Source organism: Cottoperca gobio, chromosome 4, assembly GCF_900634415.1.
Source record: "Cottoperca gobio chromosome 4, fCotGob3.1, whole genome shotgun sequence".
Classification (NCBI taxonomy): Eukaryota; Metazoa; Chordata; class Actinopteri; order Perciformes; family Bovichtidae; genus Cottoperca; species Cottoperca gobio.
The window spans coordinates 863,038-871,133 of record NC_041358.1 but is presented as its reverse complement, the minus strand read 5'-3'; the positions used below and the strand labels follow the sequence as shown (position 1 = coordinate 871,133).

General features: G+C 40.3%; 1 protein-coding gene across 1 annotated transcript in view; it reads left to right on the top strand.

Annotated features, from left to right (window-relative positions):
* Positions 1 to 3,488: 3,488 nt before the first annotated feature.
* The window catches only part of ptprfa (protein tyrosine phosphatase receptor type Fa), a 238,747-nt gene continuing 234,139 nt past the window's right edge, over positions 3,489 to 8,096 (top strand). The window contains exon 1 of the mRNA XM_029429417.1: positions 3,489 to 3,515. The gene's annotated coding sequence lies outside the window, so the exon portion shown is untranslated. The remainder of the gene's footprint in view (positions 3,516 to 8,096) is intronic.

Sequence of the window (8,096 nt, the reverse complement as noted above, 5' to 3'; positions counted from 1 at the left end):
TATCCACTGGAAGCCACTGAATATGTAAGAACGGACTCCTGCCAACAGGACTCCAGGCTCAGGCTTTTACCACGCCCAGTTTACCTGTTGTCTTGTTACTCTTGTTACTATTGTTTAAGAATTTATCGGATTAATTGGATAATCACATTTCCTCATTTCCTCAATCACATTTCCTCATTTTTCTGACTTTGGCCTGTTCATGAACTTTAAGTCGTAATGTGGAAACAACACTTTGATATCTGTTTCCCAGTAGTTTTTCCGATTTGAGGGGGCTTTAAGTGAATAATCTCAGTTGTGAACTCAGTTTTCCGATTATTCCGAAACCACCTGAATGGAGCACAAATGCCTCACAATGTTAACGGAAGTGAAATAGAATTTGTGAATCTGGCCATTTGAAGTTTTCTGAAAATCATGCCAGTGTTTTGTCTGTATTTCTGCTGACAGACAGACAAACAGACTGTCAAACCGAGATAAAAGCACAACCTCCTTGGTGGACGTAACAAAGGGAAACCTGTGAAGAGCATTTACTGTATGTTGACACCTTGACACATACTATTGAACATAAACTATATATCACCGATGATAATTTACAAACCAACGGTTCAGGTTTTAAGAAGACATACATATTTAGTTTGTATGATTTACCAACTAGTAGCAAACAGAAAATATATGCTAACTGCCAAATTGAAAAGACAAGTAGACATATAATTCAGCTGACGATGGCACAAGAGGAAAAGTATGGTGTCAATAAAATGGTTAGGAGTTAAATATAATTTGTTGCTGACAATGGGAAATGACATGTGACATGATGTGAGGAGCATCAGAATAAAGAAACAGTCAAGCAATAAAGCAGTGCACTTCTTTTGGGTGGCTTATAATGTATGCAGATAAAGAGAGAATATGACAGCTTTTATCCCGGGGGGGGGGGGGGGGGGTGAGTCGCTGTGAGGAGTGATATGGTTGACTATTAAAGCTGACTTTGCACTTCCATGACAGCACCTAGGGACAGCATCTTTACACACACGCAATCACGCACACACGCACACACACACACACGCACACGCACACGCACACACACACACACACACACACACACACACATACACACACATACACACTCAACATGGTGCTGGATCTTACCACAGGCCTGGTGACAAGCACTAACGAGGAACAGAACATATCATGTCCACACATGGACACACAAATAATGCTAAATTTGGCAAAGCATTGCATATAACAAAACTGTACTAGAATTGCGTGTCCCATTTCCTGAGTTGGGAAGACGTCCATCCTACGAGCAAGTCGTAATGTGGAAACAACCATGGATGCTACAAAGATCTGTTTTATTGCACCACGTTGATAGCTGAGTTGCCGAGTTGTTGTTTCAACTTGTGGGGGTGTTCACGTGAATTTTCCTAGTCAGGATCAAATGTTTCCGATTACTCTGACACCACATAAATGCAGCACAAATGCTGTATCTTGCGATGCTAACTGAAGAGAAACATAGTTTGCGTATCTGTCCCGTGATTATATACACCCATGGCCCATGCTACACCCTTCCACCAAGTTTCATGAAACAACAGTTATTCCATATTCCTGCTGCCCAAAAACTTGTGAAAGATAAAGATAGGACTGACATAAAAATTTTTTTAACAAATACAATAAAGGAACTAATTGAAGTTAATATAAAAATACCATTAAATACAAAATATGAAATGTGAAAATAGAAAATATTTGTGACTAGTTAAGCATGCTAAAGGGAGGGCTGAGCAGTGTCACATTGCAGCAATAACATGTGTTTTTTATCGGGGCTGGGGATCAATGAAGGCAGCAGGAACACATCTCTCTTCAGGTGCTGTTGCGAGAGTTTATTGAGCGGCTCGTAGCAGAGGACATTCATTTGACAAGTGTCTGCCTCCTGGCCACGCTACTCTGTCCTTATACCTGCTCTCAGCCAGCTGCCTTGTTAGAAACGCCGATGACGGATCACAGAAGGTGACATGACCAACACCAGGACAATGACCCTGTCTGGGTTAGACATGAAGGGAAGATTTCAGGTCCAATTGGTTAGTTTGTAACCAATCAACAGCAAACACAAGCTGTCTTTACTGCTTATATACAGTACAGAATGTTAATACTGGATCTGAGCTTGGATTTTAGAATCAGTTCTTCCCAATCACGTTCAATCACATGGTGCTGCACAAGGTATACCTTACTGCGCTACATGCTATATACATAAGGAAGTATCTTCAAAGAGAGGGAGTCTTTAGCACAATTAACAGCTAACTGATACTGTACATATTTAAACTAAACTACCTGTTACGTCGCTTTGCCATAATTTCAGTCTGTGCCGTTTGAACGTCATACACAGACTAATCTTCAATAAAAATCCTACAAATGACTGATTATTAATACCTTGCTACATACCTGTAGAGCGACACATAGAGAAGTTTTCTGATCTGACGTCATGACGATTTCTCAGTGCCTTCCAAAACTGTCCGTAGTCACTGCAACAGCACTATGGTTAATGTGAGGTTTAGGCACAAAAATGACTTTGTCAGGTTTTGGAAAAGAATAGTTCCAATGCTTCAGTCCCACACATTTTTGGCCAATCCTCCTCTCATAACTGCTTCAACACTGATGATGTTGGGCTTTCTTGAATGGATTTGCATGCTCTCTTCAGATCTTTCCACAACATGTTTATTGGATTAAGGTCTAGACTTTGACTCTGCCATTCCAAAATGTAATTTTATTTTCTGCTTTAACCATTCTTAGGTAGTCTGACTTGTGTGTTTAAGGTCATTGTATTGTTGCATGACACACTTTTTGTTGAGCACTTAGGTTAAGAATGGATACCCTTTCATTGTCCTGTGGAATGTGTTGGTACAATCCAGAATTAGTTCCGCCCATGATTGTAGTCCGGAGGTGTCAAAGCAGTCCCAAACTATGACACTGCCTCCATCGTGCTTCACAGCTGGGATGAGGTTTTTATCCTGGAAGGCAGTGATCGGTTTTCGCCAAACATAACGCTTCTCATTTAAACCAAAAGGTTCTGTTTTGGATTCATTTGTCCACAGAACATTCTTCCAATAGCTTTCTGGTTCATCCATGTGGCTTTCTACTAAACTGTAGGGACTTTACTTGTAGAGTTTTTCTTGCTTGCCTGCCATCCACACCATTCTTGTTCAGTGTTTATCTGACGGTGGGCTCATGAACATTAGCCAATGCAAGAGAGACCTGTAGATCCTAAGATGTTACTCAGAGGTTATTTATCACCTCCTTTGAGAATTACACACCTTGCGCTTAGAGTGATTTTTGTTGGACAATCTGTCAGGGTTTTTGGACTGCAGTTCCTCTTTTGACCATGTGGGGTCGCCACCGTTCATTTCTGTGTGTCATGTGCTTGTCTCTATTGTTTCATTGTTTGCACCTGTTCCTTGTTTGCTAGCCTTTATAAGATGCCTGTTTTCTTCTGTTCAGTGCTGAGTCTTGATTTGTTGCCGGAGGCTAAGTTTGTGAGTTTTGAGCCGTCTCTTGAAGTGTCCGTTTTTGAGCCCTTGTCTCGAGTTCCATAGTTAACTGCCTTTTTACTCTTTAGCTCTTGAGATCCTTTTGCTGCCTGCCTTTTCAGATATCCTCTGTTGATCCTGTTTTTTTGCTCAGACTTTACCTGTTAGTTGTCTGGAGGTATTTTGAGTTTTGTCCTGCCACCTGTTTGCTCTAAAAGTAAAGACTCCTTTTCTGACCCACTCCAAGCCTGTCTCTACATCTGAGCTTATCACCCCTGGGTAGCACAGTGGTAGAGAGTCTGCCTAAATGTGGAGTGGGTGTCTGCCTCCCAAACACAAACTGGAAGCTGGTTCCACTTGAGAGGAGCTTGATAGCTGAAGGCTCTGGCTCCCATTGTACTCCTAGAGACTCTAGGAACTACAAGTAACCCTGCAGTCTGGGAGTGCAATGCTCTAGTTGGTTTATAAGGTACTATGAGATCTTTAAGATATGCTGGAGCCTGACCATTAATTGCTTTGTAAGTCAGGAGAAGGATTTTGAATTCTATTCTGTATTTTACCGGGAACCAGCGCAGAGCAGCTAATACAGGAGTAATATGATCCCGTTTCCTTGTTCTTGTCAATACACGTGCCGCTGCATTTTGGATCAACTGAAGAGTCTTAAGCGACTTTTTGGGATAACCTGATAACAATGAGTTGCAGTAATCCAGCCTTGACGTAACAAATGTATGGACTAGTTTTTCTGCATCATTTTGAGACAGGATGTGTCTTATTTTTGCAATGTTACTTAGATGAAAGAAGGCAGTCCTTGAGATTTGTTTTATGTGGGAGTTAAAAGACAGATCCTGATCAAAGATGACGCCAAGATTCCTTACGGTGGTGCTGGAGCCCAAATTAATGCCATCCAGAGCTTCTATGTCATTAGAAAATGCGTTTCGGAGGCGTTTAGGGCCAAGTATAATAACTTCAGTTTTGTCTGTGTTTCACATCAAAAGGTTGCTAGACATCCAAGTTTTTATGTCCTTAAGGCATGCTTGATGTTTAGCCAATTGATTGGTTTCGTCTGGTTTAATTGATAGATATAATTGGGTATCATCCGCATAACAGTGAAAGTTTATAGAGTGGTTCCTTATAATATTGCCCAAAGGAAGCATATATAAGGTGAATAGAATCGGTCCAAGTACATAACCCTGCGAAACTCCAAGACTGACTTTGGCTGTCATGGAGGATTTATCGTTAACACATACAAATTGAGATCGCTCAGATAAATAGGACTTGAACCAGCTTTTTAGAGGTGTAGGTTTATTTAGGTTAGCTTTTTCTCTGCTTCCAGTCTTTGTGCTAATCTTGGTTTATTGACCCGTGCGTAGTTAATGTATACAAGACATGAGAGTTTTGTCTTGTCTTCAGCCGATAGCCAAAATCTTGACCATTTTTGAATGAACTGATAATTCCAGAGCTTCCCTTCATTATTTTTTCAAGACATTTAATTCTTTAACTTGGTCCTCTTTATCTAGGTTTAGGACTTAAATAAAACTTTGATCACATTTTAGGTCACATTTTTGCAGAAATACAGAAAATTCTGAAAGGCTCACACACTTTCTAACAGCGCTAAACTATAATAAACATATTTTTAGGATTATGGAACAGTAAATTGGACACAAACAGCGGCTTCCCATGTTAATGTCAAACATATTTTTGTTGGACCTTGTGGGACTAGATAAGCGTGTCCTCACTTTGTCCTTTGCTCCTGATGGACGAGTCTCACAATATTGTAATAAGATGAGCAGTATGAGAGTTGTGTGCTGTAGAAACACTACAAACCAGTATTAAGGTCACTTGGCTATATGAGACTGGTTGTATTCTATATTTTTGTTATTGTCAACAAATATATAATTTATAACTTATTAATGTGCACATATATATGTGTGTGTGTGTGTGTGGGGGGGGTCTGTTTTCTTTAAAATGAGCCTGTTGAATATCAACAATCCTCATCAGTCTCACACTAACATGAAAACATGACATGTATGATTTGTTTTCACATTTATTACAGCTGTGAATGATGAGCAGCTGACCACAGTGTTATTATTCAGCAATCATCAGTACAGAAACATCGTCTGGAACAAGCATTACTGCTGCAGCTGCTCTTGTCATTAGATCTAATTTTGCTGCTGAATAAACACAGCTCCTCTCATAGTTGGGCAGATCGCCAAGGCAGGTGTGTGTAGCTGTGGAGCTCACTGTGACTTTGCCTACCTGCAGCATCAGCTCTTACAAACATGTGGGTTGTTATCACCTCATTATTGTGGCGCCCCGGGAGGGCATGTCCATGGACCATGTGAGAGTTATGAAGCACTATAAAACATGATCAACACAGATCATCATAATAACAACATAATTTCTGTCAAATGTTGTATTTGTACTATGTTGTTTATCCTGTACACACGACATCTACTGCACGTCTGTCCGTCCTGGGAGAGGGATCCCTCCTCAGTTGCTCTCCCTGAGGTTTCTTCCATTTTTCCACCTTTAATTTTGGGGTTTCTTTTAGGAGGTTTTTCCTTGTGCGATGCGAGGGTCTAAGGACAGAGGATGTCGTATGCTGTACAGTCTGTAAAGCACACTGAGACAAATGTATAATTTGTGATATTGGGCTATACAAATAAATTTGATTTGATTTGATCATCGGGGCCACTGATTGCCACTGATGAACACATTCACATTCCTGTGGATATTAGGAGTGCTTTTAACTGTGTGAGAAGAATTATACGGGAGCCTGCTGGGTTAGTCATTTGGCAGGTTATGGACTTAGATTGTGAGCATTAGTGGTGAAGCACATTGCCGGGCTGCAGCTTCCTCCCTACCCATCAAGACTCTCATTAGGCTTATGGCCATTTCATTCTGTGGTTCCCATCATCCCTCACATGTGCTGACATGTCGATTTTCTAAATACTAAAACATACAACTCACATACATTGAGCACTAATATGCTGAATATCAGATTGTCTCATGCACATTAGGGAATAATTACCTTGCATTAGGAAGTCAGTGAAAAAAAGAAATCCATGCTGGATCAGTGAGACCTGGCTGTTGTTCTGCAGGCTGGATGGGTTTATCTGGACATAAAATGTCTGATGCTGATTAATAAATGAGATCACTGTCGTTGCTGTTATCAACATATCCCAAGGTAATCAAAAACAATATTAATGCTCACACCACCAGCATAAGCTTCAAGAATAATTTTACACTTAACTCGTGAAGCTGGTGCAGCTGGTGATGAGGACCTTACAGCATGTGTTGGCAGCCATGCTTTTTTCTGTTTATGCTGATACATCCTCTAGCTTAAGCTGGTTGACTATATGTTAACTGTCTTACCCACCTTTCAATCACATCCATTGACAAAGTCCAGCTCTAATGCAGGAAGTAGCTTGTTCATATAAGGCTGTAAGTAAGGCTGGACAGCTCAGGGTGGTGGATGGGCGTGCCAACCTTCTGAGTTTGATGCAGGAGATCGAGGTTTGTGTCAGACCTCTCAAACCTGCAATAATTGTTATTACCACAGTTTCTTCCCTAAGTTTTTGTTGCCTTACCTTTCCATTCCTGGACCAATGGTTTTTTTGCCAGTTGATTGACATTAATTATTTCATACTTTTTGCATTTTGTTTTTACCGGAGCACTCTGTGATGGCACTCTGCTGCTGCAGTGACTTCATTACATTTCACACCGTGTTAATGTCTGACTGAACATGGCTTAAAGACCAAAGAGGGAAGAGCTTGCAGTTTGTTTTCCTGGTACGTCTCGTTGATATAAATTAAATGTATTAATATTATTATTATTATTATTATAAAGCTAGCTTACATTGTCACAGTTATTGTCAGTAACAACAGCACAAGGCTTCAAAGTGTCACCATCATCTCCTCTTTAGTTGTTTTTACTTGGCTGCTGTCCAGAGTGTCATGTAAACATTTATCGACCGCTCAGAAAAATCACTAAAAGCAGCAAAGTGATTTCATATGCAAGTTGTGTGTTCAGAATTTAGAGGAATATTTTATTGATCAATCACGTTGGGCGGGCTTTGGTTGAATGCAATTAAAAAAGCAACTATTGTAGCACTGGCACAGAACGATGACATCACATTGATGCTTGATGCTGACTAGCTGATGCTTGCCATGACTACAGCGGAATGACTCTTTTCAGAGACATGAAGACTTCCAACAATTTATGGCCATTTAAAGTTGGAATGCTGCTATGGAACCACCTTTTAGCTGAACATGCAGCACATTTGGTAGGATGTAAATCTTTCCCCTAACTTGGTTTTACAGTTGCTTGTTAAGCAAACTGCAATACATGCAGCAAGTATGCAGATTTCTGGCAGTGTTTGACATTTCTTTCTTTTACGGAAGGGGATTGCATGAAGTGAGGTGAGCTTGCAGGAAAGTGGCAGGTCACACACTGACGCTGAACACTGACATGAGTATATCAAACCTCACCATTTCTGTGTAAAGGTCTCAAGAATAAACATTTTATGATTATTTATTTACAAAATGATAAATTAAAATCATGTATTCTGTTTCATGGACTGTAATT